This window comes from Saccostrea cucullata, unplaced genomic scaffold (assembly GCF_032062105.1).
Source record: "Saccostrea cucullata isolate Sc308-1 unplaced genomic scaffold, CSIRO_AGI_Scuc_v1 ctg5269, whole genome shotgun sequence".
In the NCBI taxonomy this organism is placed as follows: Eukaryota; Metazoa; Mollusca; class Bivalvia; order Ostreida; family Ostreidae; genus Saccostrea; species Saccostrea cuccullata.
The window spans coordinates 58,393-74,553 of record NW_026918585.1 but is presented as its reverse complement, the minus strand read 5'-3'; the positions used below and the strand labels follow the sequence as shown (position 1 = coordinate 74,553).

General features: G+C 34.5%; 1 long non-coding RNA gene across 1 annotated transcript in view; it reads right to left on the bottom strand.

Moving 5' to 3' along the window:
* Positions 1-6,894, bottom strand: part of LOC134268248 (uncharacterized) — a 34,875-nt gene extending 27,981 nt beyond the window's left edge. The window contains exons 1-2 of the long non-coding RNA XR_009992322.1: positions 6,851-6,894; positions 6,608-6,757 (exon numbers count right to left, since the gene is read on the bottom strand). This is a non-coding gene — a long non-coding RNA (uncharacterized LOC134268248). The remainder of the gene's footprint in view (positions 1-6,607; positions 6,758-6,850) is intronic.
* Between the last annotated feature and the right edge of the window lie 9,267 nt (positions 6,895-16,161).

Here is a 16,161-nt window from a genome sequence, read left to right as displayed (position 1 = left end):
TGGCCCCAGGGTCAGGGGTTCTGGTGTTAGGGTGGGGCTCTATTGATTATTTATAGTGAAAATACATGAATTCTTTGAAAATCTTCTCCTCTGCTCCTGGGTATTAAATAAACTAACTAAGTACATAGTTATGATGAGCATGAGTGCCTCTCCCAAAATTGTGAATTTTATGGCCCCAGGGTCAGGGGTTCTTGTTTTAGTGTGGGGCTCTAATGATTATATAGTGAAATGCATGAATTCTTTGAACATCCTGGTTAATATGCTAATGATCTAATTACATATATAAGGCCAGGATTTATTTTATTTTCAGTTTTACAAACCCTCCGCTCAAGGTTTTGAATGTGCAGAAAAAAATAAAACAATTTTTTTCTTTCCGATGTCAAATTTGAGTCGGGATCGAGATTTCACATTTACGTACTCGCACTTCCGGTTTTAAGATGAAACGGCGGGTAAATAAAGCGAGATCTGAAAGATAGCTTGGTTTAGTGTAAAATTCATCGATACGAGTGCCATTCAAAAAGTTTCACCTGTTCAAAGGACAAATAAAATGCTGACGACTTTGTTGCACAATGACATGCTGGTGAGATAATTATGTATTCGTTTCAAAAGTATCTGTCTGTAAATTATTTTCCTCCCCCAGGTTTTAAACTGCCCGTGGTAGCTGTTGCATATTGCCAGCGGGCAGCAACATTGTTTAGGTCTCTGTTATAGCTTACAGTCTAAGCATCATTCTTCAGAAAAGGGTTGCTTATGCATCAGATGTAATGAATAAAACTATGGGAGAAGTTCAGTCCATTTGAGGAAGAAATTGTTAAGGCAAGAATATACAAATATATACAGGCATGTAGTATCATTTGTATCAGCCAGAAAAATTATTTTACACTTGATTGAAAAAATGTTCACCCTACACCCGCAATACCCCCTGTCTGTTTTATGATAGGATTAAATTTTAGAACAATGTGTACACATTCACCTAACACATATTTAAAAAAATGAAGATATATTGAAAGACTTTTAAAGAATTGATTTTTTAAAATATATTTTGACCAACATCACAAAATTTATATAACTGGCCCAAACTGGCAGATGATGAAATAAGCAATGTCTTACTTTCCTATTTGTAAGCATTATGTGTCCAGTGGTAAGGAGCCTATTATAATAGCATAAAAAAAAGAATGTACAAATGTTAATAATTGATTTATCAAAAAAAAATTTTGATTTCCTTCTCCTTTGGGACTTTTTTATTCTCATGTTCATAACTAAACCTAAACAAAAAAAAAATGCTGGCCTTATAATGAAGAAAGGGGCCTCTTTCAAAATAGATACTTTCAGGGACGCTGGGTCAGGGGTACCAGGGGGTACTTTGACTAAAAATAAATTAATGCTTTGAAATCTGCCCTTTGATAAGCAATGGTGCCTTCTTCAAAATTTGTGAATTTCATGGCTTTTGGATTAAAACACGAACCAAATACAATCGCTGGAAAGTTGTTACATGATACTCAGGTGACCTATAAGGCCCGTGGGCCTCTTGTTGTAAAATGTTTTCATAAATGCCCTTTATTACTGTATGTGAAGGTTCTATGCTTTCACCACAGAAAAGATTTGAAATTTCAGCTGTATCAATGAACTCCTCTACTGGTTCATGATGTATAGTTCAAAAACCTCAGAATCAGGTGACAATAAAAAGTCAATTTCGCTCATTTCATTGTCACTAAAATCTGACAATTCTTCAATTTCACTTTCAGAAACTGAGTGCTGTTTCATGGATTCTGAACATGAATAAACAACTCTGCAACAATCAAGTATCCCTTGAAAGTCTTTTACATCAGTGTTTTTGTAAAACTGGTATAGAGCAGGGTCATGCTTCAAAACATAAGATTCATTAAAACCTAGAACTCATAATTCTTTTTTTTTTAGTAGCTCTGCCTATGGCAACTCCTAGTTGGCCTGCCACAAAAATATTGGTAGCATCAACTTCTACTCTGTGCAAAGTTAAACCCTGTGTTTTGTGAATAGTAATACTATAGGCAAGACAAAGAGGATACTGTTGTCTTGAAGCAATGACCTTGCCATCATTACAACTGTATACTGAGAATAATTCAGGCTTCAAATTTGTTGTTAAGTTTTCTGAATTGCTCCCAATGAAATCCACAGTAACACAATTACTTGACATGCCTGTAACAGTCCCCTCAAACCATTAACTAGTTTTACACTTAAATTCTTTAAAAGCATAACAGGGCAGCCAGTTTTTAAATGCAGCGTTTTGGGGACAGGTAATTTTTCAAGTTTGGATACATCGCCATCATCAACTGCATTATAGACAATTTCATCTGCATTAAAGTCCATTAGTTTCATGGCATTATACATAAAACAATCAAAATTTCGGGCACACAACCGAATTGGCTCAGGACCTGGAGGTAAGGGGCGACCTAGTCTACACAGTAAATCATGGGTCTCCCTCGGTAAATCCCCCGAGAAATGTCATTAATTGCATTAATAAAATCAGACTGGTGTTGGCGAAAACATCTTTCAATAAATACTTATGGCCAAAAATTTGAGCAAAAACTCTTGACTTAAAACAAAATTCCCCTACATCATTTTTCAGATAATCTGGGACAGGGGGCAGTTGAAAAAAGTCACCGCTTGCTATTACTTGAATACCGCCAAATACAATATTACTTTGCACAATATTTCTACAAATATGTTTAATTTGATCAAATAGCTTCAATGATAGCATTGAAATTTCGTCTATAATTAAACAGTTTGTTGCTAAAATGTTACTTTCATATTTCTTGAAATGTTCATCAGTATTTAACTTGTAAATAATCTCGTCATTGGAAAATCTACCATCACCAATCCCAGACCAGGAATGTATCGTTTGCCCATTCACATTCAAGGACGCAATTCCAGTTGAAGCAGTGATTGGAACAGCCTTAATTCCCTTCTCGCAATAGTATTCTTGAAATTTCTTTCATCAAATAACTCTTTCCAGTGCCGATTTGCCCTAATATCAGCAAGGAATGGCCCTCTTTGGCCTTCTCCAGTATCACTTGCTGCGTTTTTGTCAACGCCATCATGACTTTACTTTCACTTTTGCGTTGCGTGACTTAGCAACCAATGAAATCTCTGTATAACATTTAGACCCCAATTACCGGAAGTCAATGTAGCTTAAAGTTTGTCTTGCTATGATTCCAGCTGATCATCGATGAAAAATAAGCATTTTACAACAAAAGATCTTTATAGGAGACGTCAGCAATATGGAAAAAAATATCTCGTGTAGCGAACTATGTCAAGATAATGTAGGTGTATGATTGATTTATTAGTAAATACAAGCTTGAAGTGGGGGTGCCCTAAAATGACTTAGGTACCTTGTGGTAAATATAGGTAGGGGAACCCCGTATACGAAACAAGTGCCTGTGATTCGCACATATAGATCCGAGAAATTAGGGTTAGTTTTCGCATAATGATATTTATACTTATTTAAGACCTTGGCATTTCGCGCCATTGCAGTTTGGCGCATAGTACTATAACGGTATAAACGTTAATTGTTTGTTTTCCGCAACATCGGACATTGGCGTGTCAAAAAATCCTTCCACAACAAAATATAGGTCCTGGCTTAATCCTATTTAAATGAAATTTAATCGCGTTTTTTTCATTGAATATAGTTCAATTTGCATTATAAAATCCAGACTTAATTATAATGTTTGAACCTAAAAATGAAGAATTTTAGAAATAAAGGTCCAGACAACGATCTGCGCAGGATCGAATTCGAACCTCCTTTCGGACTCTCTCTACGCCAGTGCAAATCGTTTTTTTGGACTTTGAGAAAAATATATTGGATAAAGGTGTTAATGTTGAGCTTATCTATTTAATTCTCACTATATGGTACGTGACATTTAATCCCCATCCCCAGGAATAATGTTCAAACACAACTCAGTGAACATAAATTACTGTTGTTTACTTCCATAGAGGAAATACGTGTGAATAATAACATTTCAATTGATTTACCTTGGTCTATCAAAATCTGAAAAATACTTGATTTCATTACAGATTTAGATATATATACTGTAAATTTCATTTTTTTAGAATTTAGATCTAAAGGCAGATCACTCTAACTTCATAAAAATATTATCATAGAATCAGATTTCCTTAGAGTGCAGTGTAGAGAGGATTTTTAAAACAAAACAAAAGCAGAGAAAGGAGAAAAATATTATTTTATCACACAAATTAAATGTCACAAAACATACTCTTCCAGTAACTGTCTTTCAGATATCAACAACTCTTGCAGCTCTAAATTTCGGCTATTTCCGTGTCGCCGATATTAATTGATGATAATTACTTAGCAGTCAGCAGTGACGTTACATTGTTATGGTCTCATCAACTCTTATTATGAACTGGCAGGCCAGTCAAGATTTAGAATGAAATTGTAAGACCAATGTAATAAAATTTTCTTTGTTGGACTTATTTGAGTAAAACAATATATAGAAAGATATTTATCAGAGTATAACAATATGACTTTCTTCTCAATCTGTGCATATACACACGTAATTAAGAAAATGAGATACAGTAAATAAACAAGGAATCTTTTTCAATATATTGTGTATGTGTAATACACAATATATTTATACTGTGTGACAAATTGAATGAAGAATGTTTTAAGGCTCAAAACCTCTGCTCGCTCATGCAAAATGTTGCTTGAACCTTAATGATTTACCAAAAGAAATATATTTTATAAGTAAAATACAAGCATTTATAGCATTGCTTGCGGGGCAAAATTGGACAAGAAAGACACTTCAACCTGGCAAATCTATAAAGGAATAATAGACATTTATGTCATTAAGAGATATCTCTCCTATCAGAGTATCAATGAACCTTAAAGAAATAAAACTTCAATTAAACAAGATGTGTTTGTGAAACACTATGCACCCGCCGGCAACAAAGTTAAAAAAACATATTTTAGCATATAGGTCACAGTCAAGGTCACAAGGTCATTGATCTTGGTGTCATTTGAAAGAACTTAATTAGTGCAGTATGCATACCAAATATGAAGCCTCTATCTTTTATGGTTGAAAAGTTATAGCGAAGGTTAAAGTTTGCAGAAAAAACTATTTTTAGCATATAGGTCACAGTCAAGGTCACAAGGTCATTGACCTTGGTGTCATTTGAAAGACCTTAATTAGTGGAGTATGCATACCAAATATGAAGTCTCTATCTTTTATGGTTCAAAAGTTATAGCGAAGGTTAAAGTTTGCAGACAAATAGACAAACAGATAAACAGACAAACAGACAGACAGGACAAAAACAATATACGCCTCGGATCTTTCGATCCAGGCGAATAATAATATTTGGTATAAAAAGTTTTTCTTATCTATCCTAATTCCCAAAGACTAAAAACTCTATGGGACGTTGGAACACATAGCATTTGAAATAAGACGAAAAAAAGTTTATAGAATATATATAATATATTTAAGGAATCACTGTCTAGTGTTGACAACAATAGTGTTGATGTCCCTGGCATACTATACTAACTAGATAGTGATTCCTTATATGTCCATTTCATTATGAAATAAAATTGTAGATTTAGACTAGCTTTAAAATGCAGACATAGATTTAAATTACACCAGGATTCCCATCCCAATTTTAATAGTCCTCGCCCACTGACGTCAAACACAACGGCAGCCGCACGAGATTTTCATGCATATTTGACCTCCTTAGCGTCAGACTCGGAGACAGTTGCGCGCGAGATTTGCATGCATATTATGCCTCCTTAGCTCCCGACCTATTGACCTGCCTAATTTACATTCCGGTAGAATTATCAAGTAATTAACTCCGCTAACTTTCAAAGAGTTATCATTAGAAATGGAAATATTTAGATGTAAAGATAATTACAAAAGTCAACAAATAGACAATACTGGAAATTGCTCAATTCAATAAATTTTTTTTTACATGGTAAATTTTTACAAATTAAATATCCTCCTTACGTACATGTTGTCAACGATGTAACACTTTGACATTGAACATTATACAAGTTTAACAAAGAAAGGATCTTGCGTCTTTATCAAAAACACCCCTTTTCAACTATGATTTAAAATAAATCCGTTACTTTAATTTCGTTGTTTGCAATATCGCATCTTCAATCCATATTTAACGCGTTTAAGGATATAGATAATTAATAATAGCAAACTTGTAAATTTTGTTCACAGAGAAAAACGGCTCGGACATAGCAATGGAGGTTAATTTTGTGTGTGTGTGTGTGTGACATACGTCAGCGAAAGTGTAAAGGAACTCCTTAATAACAAACACACAATCCTATCTAAACACAACAGCAAATATTTAAAGTGCAACCGCACTAATGGGGACTGATCCAACAAGCAGTAAAAGGACTGGAATTTACTATAATTTGTCGATGGCTGAGAGAGAGGTGTTCTTCTTTCGAAACTTCCTATCTGTGTGCCTGTGCTTATGTCATTACCAATGTCTCTTCGATTATTCATATGAGTTTTTACTCTCGAGAATTAAAGTGCACAATGCACTAAAACATTACACTCTTGTATATACTGTATCACTCATATCTGCAAATTATGAAATTATCATATTTCATACTTACAAATTTGTCTAATTAGCCATATTTAGCTAATGGTAAAGTCTCTTGGTTCCTTGTCGTTCATGCATCTACTTATACGACATCCTCGAATACCTGGCATGCAGGTACATCCGATAAATCAACATCTACTGGGAGTATCTTTAAAAAATATTCCTAATTTTAAATTAAAAAAATATATATATACATATATAATGAACATATTTTGATTAACTTTATAAAGAATTACCTAGTATTTATTTTACTTACTTCCGGAATCTAAATATATTAGCACGCATTGAAGATCAGCCAAGGATATCAGCCTAAAATGGTATGGAGCTCCACTGCTGTCTTAATGTTCATTTAAGGATACTATATACCTGACCTACTAAAGAACTGACCTGTCCAATATAAATGCTATATCTTTATTTAACTAGGCTCGCTCCTCAACTTTTCAGCAGATTTTTGTCTTGGCCTCTATTTAAAAAATTCTATGTAATGTTTTAGTTCTTACATTAAGTTAAGATTTTATAATACTAATTACACTAAATTCAATTAAGACGCCATGATTAAATTCCATATCGAAAGCATTTAGTGAGGAAAAATTTTTTAAGGCAGACAGTTTTTTAGAAGAAAAAGATCAATTTTTCCTTTTTTAAGTATTTAGTATGTTAGACCCTTTTCCTTTGACATCTTTTGCCTAGGAGTTATTCCCCTTAGTCGCCATCTTATAGAGGAAAGTAGAGAGTTTTCCTCTTTGAGTAACCAATTTTAAACATGCATGCAAAAGATATATGGGGGGAAATATTTACAATCTTATAATCATGAATTAATAGACGCTTTAACAAACGTATATTGATAAGAAAAATACTGGTATCTTTATCTCAGTAACCAGTTTAACAAATTGAACTTCGTTGAATAATGAAAGGATCTGGTAATGTTGCTCTACAATATGGCGGCTAAGGGTATAAGTTCTAGGCAAACTATGTCATACGAAAAGTTTCTAATGTTTTAAAAGTTTGGATACCTTTTTTTTTTTACATGCAGACTGCACAGAGAGTAATTTTGTGCAGTGAAATGTTCTATGCTAGTCCTAAATCACTATTTTAGTAATATCTAAAAATAAACACCACAGACTCCCACTTTTTATTTCAATTTCTGAATACATTAGATAATTTTAACCACTTTGCTTAAATTCAGAAAAAATGTCATTACTTCCAAATGATTTTATTGCTTTTCAAATTTTCACCAGAAAAATAACACTCTTTGAGTGCAGAAAGGTCAATTACTTAACTATACGAAGTAATTTGAAACTACATGCGTATTTTTGTTGTCACAATTTTCAATGTGACTTTTTAAGATGAAAAAAGACTGTGTTAGATCCAAAAATCTATTTGGATAAAACACATTTAAGAAAAAACTTTGAAAAATTAACGTATGTGTTAGATATAATTATAGTGCAAAAAGGTCATATTAATTGCTTCGTAGTGCTAAAAGGAGCACACAGACTCCCATTTTTTTGTTTTGATTTTTAGCTCACCTCGACGAAGTCGAGATGAGCTTATGCTATACCCCCGGCGTTGGCGTCGGTGTCGGCGTCCCAGGTTTAAGTTTTAGGAGCAAGTCCATTCCTAAGTAACTACAAGCCATACCTGAACCACAGGCACGTAGCAACGGGGGGGGGGGGGTTGCCCCCCCCCCCCCACTTTTTTTGCCAACAATACTTTTACTATTGAAAATGTTTATTGAAAGGCTGGTTGCCCCCCCCCCCCCCCCCACTTTGTACTAAAGTAAAGTAATATGAAGGAAATATAATAATTGTAAGCTTAAAAAATGGATGTTGAAAGGAATTGGTAATGAAAAAAGTTTGCCTCTATCCCCCCCCCCCCCCCCCCCCCCCCCCCCTACGACTTTTTTCAGGCAAGTAAAAAAAAAATCTGTGCTGTTTTACATAATGAGAAACAATACGAAAATCAAATGGAAACCTATCAATATACATCATGTTTCAAAGTGGTTTCCGTTAGATATACCAGCTAGGGTATTCCATCACTAGTTTCTGTGGAAAGTGAAATTATTTCAATCTCTGTGAAACTGTTGCATCGAATCAAGATTCTACTTGATATAAACTTTATTATTATACCTCATAATTATTCTACACAACACATTATCTGATTGGTTCTAGATTGTCACGTGATCAGGTCATAAAACTTCATATTTCACGGTCGTCGGCATGCTTTTCATCACATTCTATCTCTTCGGATACTTAGTATTTTCCCGCAATACACTTATCGTTCGTTTAAAGAAAACTCCCTAGAGAAGTAGACGTCATAATAGCCTCGTTTACGTCACAAAATTGATTAGTGATGTACGTGTCAAAGGGAAATTTGAAGTTTATTTAAGGAATGACTCTAATTCTTGGCCATATTATCGAGTATAATCTGGTTTGGGTCAGTTTACGCTTTATAATCCGCGAAGCGGATTATAAAAAAGCGTAAACTAGCGGATTATAAAGCGTAAACTGACCCAAACCAGATTATACTCGATAATATGGCCAAGAATTAAAGTCATCCCTTATAATTTAATTTTGAAATAATTAAACAACTTTTGATGTAAAATTCTGTTGCTTTTTATAAGTTCAAATTTACCGCGCAATAATACAACCGTAGTAACGGAAGTGATTTGAAGCGAGGGGAGGTAATAACTGATACATAGATCTAGCAGCCATGATGTCTGTTTACATGAGGTAAGAACGAGTAATTGTTTAAAGTTGAAGGTACATTTTTTAAATCTGGAATTTTCCATGGATTCCGAGGACTGGAAATGAGGGGATTGCATGGATATGATGATTAAGCTGGTCGTCAAGGGGGTGTGTCCCCATACCAAACCAGATTATACAAAATGTTATGCGTTCCTTTTTGGAAATCAACCAATGAGAGGCGAGAATACAAATAAAATTAAATTATGTTTATATATTTCTTGGCTGAATCATAGGGGCTTGTCTTCCGGATTGTTAATGTAAAATATTTTTTTTTTAAATTGTATCTACATTAATTACACTCTGAAAGTTGCTTTAATAAAGATTCTGACATGATCAGGCAAGAAAAATAATGTTTTAAAAAAAAGTACTACACCTATATACATAAACTCTCAAAGGGACGCAAGCTGACATCTTAGAAAAAATACCCCCTCCCACTTCAGCACCTATTTCTGGACTCTATGGCATTAATTTATTCTCTTCCCTACAGTGATGATTTTTCTAAATGATGATGCGTCTGTCAGTCGTCAATGCGCGTACAGAAAACGAATACGATTTCATCGATTCGGCATCCCGTCTCCTCAAATCGACCCAAAGAGAACGGAAGTTTACCAAAACGCGACGCCTGGCGGTTGATTACATGGAAACAACGTAAGGGTAGATAATTTTCGTATATGAAAAATCTAGAGGATTACCGAAACCCAATGATAACACCAAAGAAGTTCCAGTTTCGCGGACTAAAGAAAAAGGTGGCGAATCTAGCGAACAAAATGGATTGCATACAAGAAAAGGCAGTTAACATGATAAAAAATGGTCATAACCTAGTAAGTACCGGCCAAAAAAGGTACTGGAAAGACATTTCTGATCAAATACATGACCAAACAACTACAAAACATACGCATAACATGCTATACAGGCATGGCCTGTCAACAATACCCATTAGCCTGTGCATTGCACAAGTTTGCTGGATTGGAAGATGGTATACACTTTCCTTATTAAAACATACCAGTAGGTCTTAATAACAATTTTAAGTGTTCACGTCGATTTCAGTTTTGTGGACCTGTACTTAATTTGTAGGTGATTCATAATAATTCTCACATTTCATTGAAATAAATACAGTTTATTAGAAACCCATTGAAAATTTGTGAGCCCTATACAGCTGCTATAGGAATTACATTGTCCATCTGTCTGGGTCCATCTTTTAAAACTTTTGTTGTGATGGATATTATAAATCCAACAGTTTGAAAGAAATGTTTTCAAATTTGTTACACAAGGAAATTAAACACAAATCATAAGATTTTAGGATCATATTACTTTGTCTGTCTGTATGTATGTCTGAATGTATATCCATGACACTCGTATGTGTGTTTATAAAATTTCATGAATATTCTTGACATTTTTTTCCCAACACAATAACTCGAAAAGTTTTCCATGCAATATTTTCAAATTCTACACAGAACTTTACTATAAAAGACAGGCCGTTATGAACTTAAGGGTCATATCACTTTGTCTGTATGTATATATATCTCTCAAAACAATTGTTTACTCTTCTACAGGTAGATTATCTAAAGAGGAGTTATTCCGCCTTGTTTCTACAGATGAGAGGTATTCCACTGTAAGAGAAAACATTTTAACAACAGATATTCTTGTGATAGATGAAGTTTCTATGGTGAGTGCTAGGATCCTTACACACGTAGAATATCTGTTCAGAAGGCTGAGAGGACATGATCATCATTTTGGAGGAATGCAGGTCATTTTAGTGGGTGATTTCTTCCAGTTGCCCCCAGTGCGAGATGAACTTTTAGGAGAATATGGAAACTACTGTTTTGAATGTGATTTCTTTGACAATGCATTTCCTCATAAAATTAACTTAACGATTGCTCATAGGCAAAAAGAGTCAGTGTTAGCGGAAGCTGTTAATGAATTAGAGAGGGGCACACCATCTCATCAGACAAACAAGTTTGTACATTCCCTCAGTAGACCCATAGAAGGATCATTTGAAACAAACAAAGTGACACTCTTTGCCCGCAACATGGATGTTGATATTCACAATTATAATAAACTTGAATCTTTAGAAGGGACTTTACACACATTTAAGTCTGAAGATGAAGGTGACTCTTTTTATTTAAATAAATTGCCAGCTCCGAAACATTTAGGATTAAAAGTTAATTGCCCAGTTGTACTTATCAAGAACATGGACAATAAGTTAGTTAATGGACTCACTGGTACTGTGTGCCAAATCTATACAAATGAAGTTACTGTCAAATTCATGGTTGATGGAAAAGAAAGGGTTGTTCCTGTAAAAAAAATGAATTTTACCAAAATAGACCCAGTTACAAATGCATGCTTAGCAAAAAGACTGCAATTTCCAATAAAGCTTGCATATAGTCTAACTATACACAAAGCCCAAGGTATGTCGATCCCTTATCTAGAGATAGACTGTCATAATGCACATTATCCAGGACAAATAGGAGTAGCTGTTGGTCCTGCGGTTTCATCCAGTGGACTTAGAGTTCTGAATTTCTCACCAAGTATGTGTCAAAGACATCCCCAGAAAGTTTATGACTATCAAGACACTGTATTGTATAACAACTTCCTAGAAAACTTGCATTGCTGTAGGAAAAGAATCTACGTGTTAAGAAACAGGGTAGATACTAATGAACAAGATTATCACAGTGACTCTGAGGAATCAGAATCGAACAATGATGAAGATTTTTGTGAAATGATTGAAGCATTGGGCAATAGTTCACTAAAGTATTCTACTGAATGTAAAAAAGGCCCAGAAGAAATTGTTAAAGTGTTAAAAATTGTAATGCAAGATTTTGATGAAACACCCTTGATGAAAGAGGCATATAACTGTAAGGAGAAGATATTACTCAGACCAGACATCAATGCTTGGTACAATACCCAACATGATAAGCTGCAGAAAATGCTAAATGAAGTTCTACACCCTGATTTAAAGAAAATCGAAAACAAACATTTCACTGAACTTTACACACATTTTCATTCATATCTTAATAGTGACGAATATAAGAATTCTGCTGTTGTCAAAGAAATGAACTTTAATCTCTGTCAGGACATTTTGACAAGTATAATGTTTGAAATACAAAAGGAACTAATTGACAAAAAAGCTTATGCAGTAAAAGTTTCACAGTGTAGCACTAGAATTTTCCCAAGTTTGGAGAAAGAAGTATCAGTTAGTGGCAGGGGAAAAGTAAGATACATAGGTGGGTATGTGGTGGCCAAATGCAGGTTTTATGCATGCAGACTATTGAAGAATAGTGTTTTTGTTCCTGGCCTGAGATACGAGGTTGAGAAACTGCAGAGACAGATAAAAATTTTGGATGGGTTCATAATAAGTGAAAGTGAATTACGAGAAATTACTGTCTTTGAAGAAACCCTTGAAGAAACTGTTCTGAAGCAAAATTTGAGAGGTGGTTTAACCCACATAAATGATAAATGTTTTGAATTTTTTGAATCCCTAGAGAAAAAAATAAGAGACCTTCTTTCATTTGAAAATCTTATGTTCAAGCGACAGGATTTATTCGAGTTTGTACTTGACCATTTAGATAAAGACTTGAGCATTTTACAGGAGTTCATAACACTATATTGTTATACTAGACCAGCTGTTGAAGAAGTAAATGTAGAGGACACAGCAGAAGATGAAATTGTGAGGGATGTAGTTTGCAACAGAGTTACAGAAACTGTATGTACCTTGGAAACTATTCTAAAATTTTGCATAAACTTGTTTCTAAAAGTTGCAGTTTCACAATTTCGGAAAAATTATATCAATGTGTAAAAAATTGAAAAGAACAAAGCTCTGATGAAAAAGATTATGAAGCAAGGAACAAAGAAGAAGAAACCTATCACTGCTAAAGAAATTCAGGAAGATAAATCAGAAGGCAAGGAAGTAAGTCTGTTAAGATTAAAAGCTCTAGCTATGGAGGATCATCAGTTTTACAAACAATTCACAAAACAAGAACTGAAAGACATTGGCAAATTATATGGACTATCTTTTAGCACAAAAAAGACTGTAAGTGATATTGGTGAAACAATTCTTAATGTTATTTTAGAGAGTAAGCAGATGTCTGCCAGTACCTCTTGTGCTGCTGTTTCTACGGAATCTGTATCTTCAGAGAAAAACAATGATCAAGTCACACAAACTTCCCAGTCTCCAGTTCAGCCACTATCCAGTGCAGAGTTACATTCTAATCCTGTTCAAAGAGAAACAGAAAAAACTGTTGAAAAGCCTAGTCATCAGAAGAGGAAGAAAAGAACAACATACAATACTAAGGGAAGAAAGAGAAAAACAGTTTATTCTGGAAGGAAAAAAAGAAAATCAGCAGAAGAAGAATGTGAAAAGAGTGATGAGACTTTGTTTTGTTCAGTGTGTGGAAAACTGTCTCAGGAAGACCAAGACTTTATTTGTTGTGATGATTGTGATTCATGGTATCACAGGAGTTGTGTAGGACTGGAGGATGAGAAACTGTGGGAAGAGTTAACTAGTGAAGATAGCAAGTACAGCTGTCCACTATGTTTATAGGTATATTTATGTATGTGTTATTTTTGTGTATTGTGCATATAAAAGAGTTACATACATGTACTTACATTTTAGGCAGTGACACTGTTTTCATTGGGGATGAGTTACTTTTTCTTTTCAGATGAAATGGTTCACAGCCACTATCAGCTGACCCCCCCTGTATTACTTTTCCTTGAAATTGGAGTTTCCCAAAGAATGATAGAGTTCATGCTGCTACAATAATGCTGGTATGTAGGATTACTGTTGCTTCCATTATGTAACCCTCTTTGCTTTGAAAAAACATTTTCAATCACATCACTGTTGATTCTGTTAGGTATGATAGATCCCCCGCTCACTTTCAGTTTTTCTCTGCAGAACTCATCGAAACCAATCAACAATGATGCAATATCTTCCCTACATTGAAATGAAAGCAAGGATTTCTCTTTCTCTTTAATTTCATCATTACTTTTACTGGTCTACTGTCTCTAAAATTAGTAACCAATACTGATGTGTTTTTTAGAAGTTCAATGGTGCCTTTTAATTCAGAAGACTTTGTGGCATCTGACAAGGACTTTTGATAACAAATCATCAGATGTAACATATCCTTATCTAAGACTTCCTCGGCCAAATGGTTCCTCATTTTAGACTCTGAGGTAAGGAAGAAATGTTCCTGTGTTAATTTGCGGTGAATTGGATAGGGGTTTTCAGACACATCTCAGTTAAATGCTTGCACCCAATGATCCCACAAAATTAGTGAAGAACTGTGAGTCAGTTTCCTCTTATGTGCAGATCTCAAACCACTTTTACAACAGTTGTTACGAATTTTCTTTATAACATGGGAATAGTCCATTATTACCGAGATTTTTGTAGTGACGGTCTGAATATATTTGTTACTAACATGGTTTTTAAAGTGTCAGTCTTTTTCTCAAGAAGTAGCATTTTCATGAAATCTCTGTTGGTCTGAGCACCATCCATACTGACATAACGTACTGTAAAACCGTACAATGCTAACATTTTCACAGCTTTCCAAAAAATGTTGTACAATTCAGATGCCGAGATTTGCTTTGTTGGGAAATGAGCAAAAGGAAAACGAAACCCACTACTGCCTAAAAAACTAACTGCAGCACATGATTAGCCAACTGTACTTCATTATTATTTGTCAAGATTTTTTGTATAGCAAAACTTTCATGATTTCCATCTACAAAACCAATAAGTTGAAACATGGTACCCTTTTTCTTGATAGCCAGGTCCTCCTGAATGGCCATTTCATCTACGATGAGCCCTCCTTCATAACCCTCTGTGGGCAGATTTTGGACAGAGGCTTCATTCCTCATCCATTCTAGGACATGCCTCTGGATACCAGCTTGTTGGGTTAGTTTGTTTTTATATATTTGAATTGACCTGCTTGATGGGAGGCACAAGAATCCACTGTTCCGCATATCAACATAAGATCTTGGTGAACGGCAATACAGTGTAAGACAAAGTCTTATTATTTCAGGTTTCCATCTTCGTGCATGTGGTGTTGATTTTAGATTATCACTTTGTGATAACAGAAATGCCTTTGCCTTTTCTGGGCAATTGGGTAATACTCTATTCAAAATAGTTTTCATGTCATCATGATCTTTTTCATTTAACTCCACTGTCTCTGTATCATTATCAGCATTGATTTCTTTACCGGAGACATTGTTCATCTGTGTGACCCACTTAAGTAATTTTCTGCACTTCTCACAGTAGGGCACCTTGGATAAGAATGTGACACACTGCAGACATGACTTTATTCTATAGAAAACAGAGCCTGAATTCTCATCATTAGATAATGACCTATATTCTTTGATATAAGAATTGGTGTCAAATATGGTTAAATCTTTAATTTCTTTTTCAGGAATTCCGGGACACAACCGTAAAGTTTTCAAGACATCAAATGTACTGCGCACACTTTCCTCACTTAAAGAAAACTTGTCAGATATATGAAGCCTTCCAAGATCAAAAATTCTTCCACTTAGTTTAATTTCATAACTTTTGTTCCAAGAAAAAGTAATTTCACTTAATAAACGGTTTCCATTGATGCAGTGTCCCTTGACATATCCCATTGTAATTTCCTTGTCAGTTTCTTTAATTTTAAAAACCTCATCCCCACCATGATATTGAATATCGGAAAAGTTTGTCAATTGTTTTTCTTCTAAGTCTTTTGATATTGATTTAAATGAAATTCCTTTGTATAAAACTGTTGTTTTGGTCCAATTGAATTTGTTTCTAACTTTTTTAGATGTTATGTTTGGATAAAGCTTTTTTATTATACCACCTATG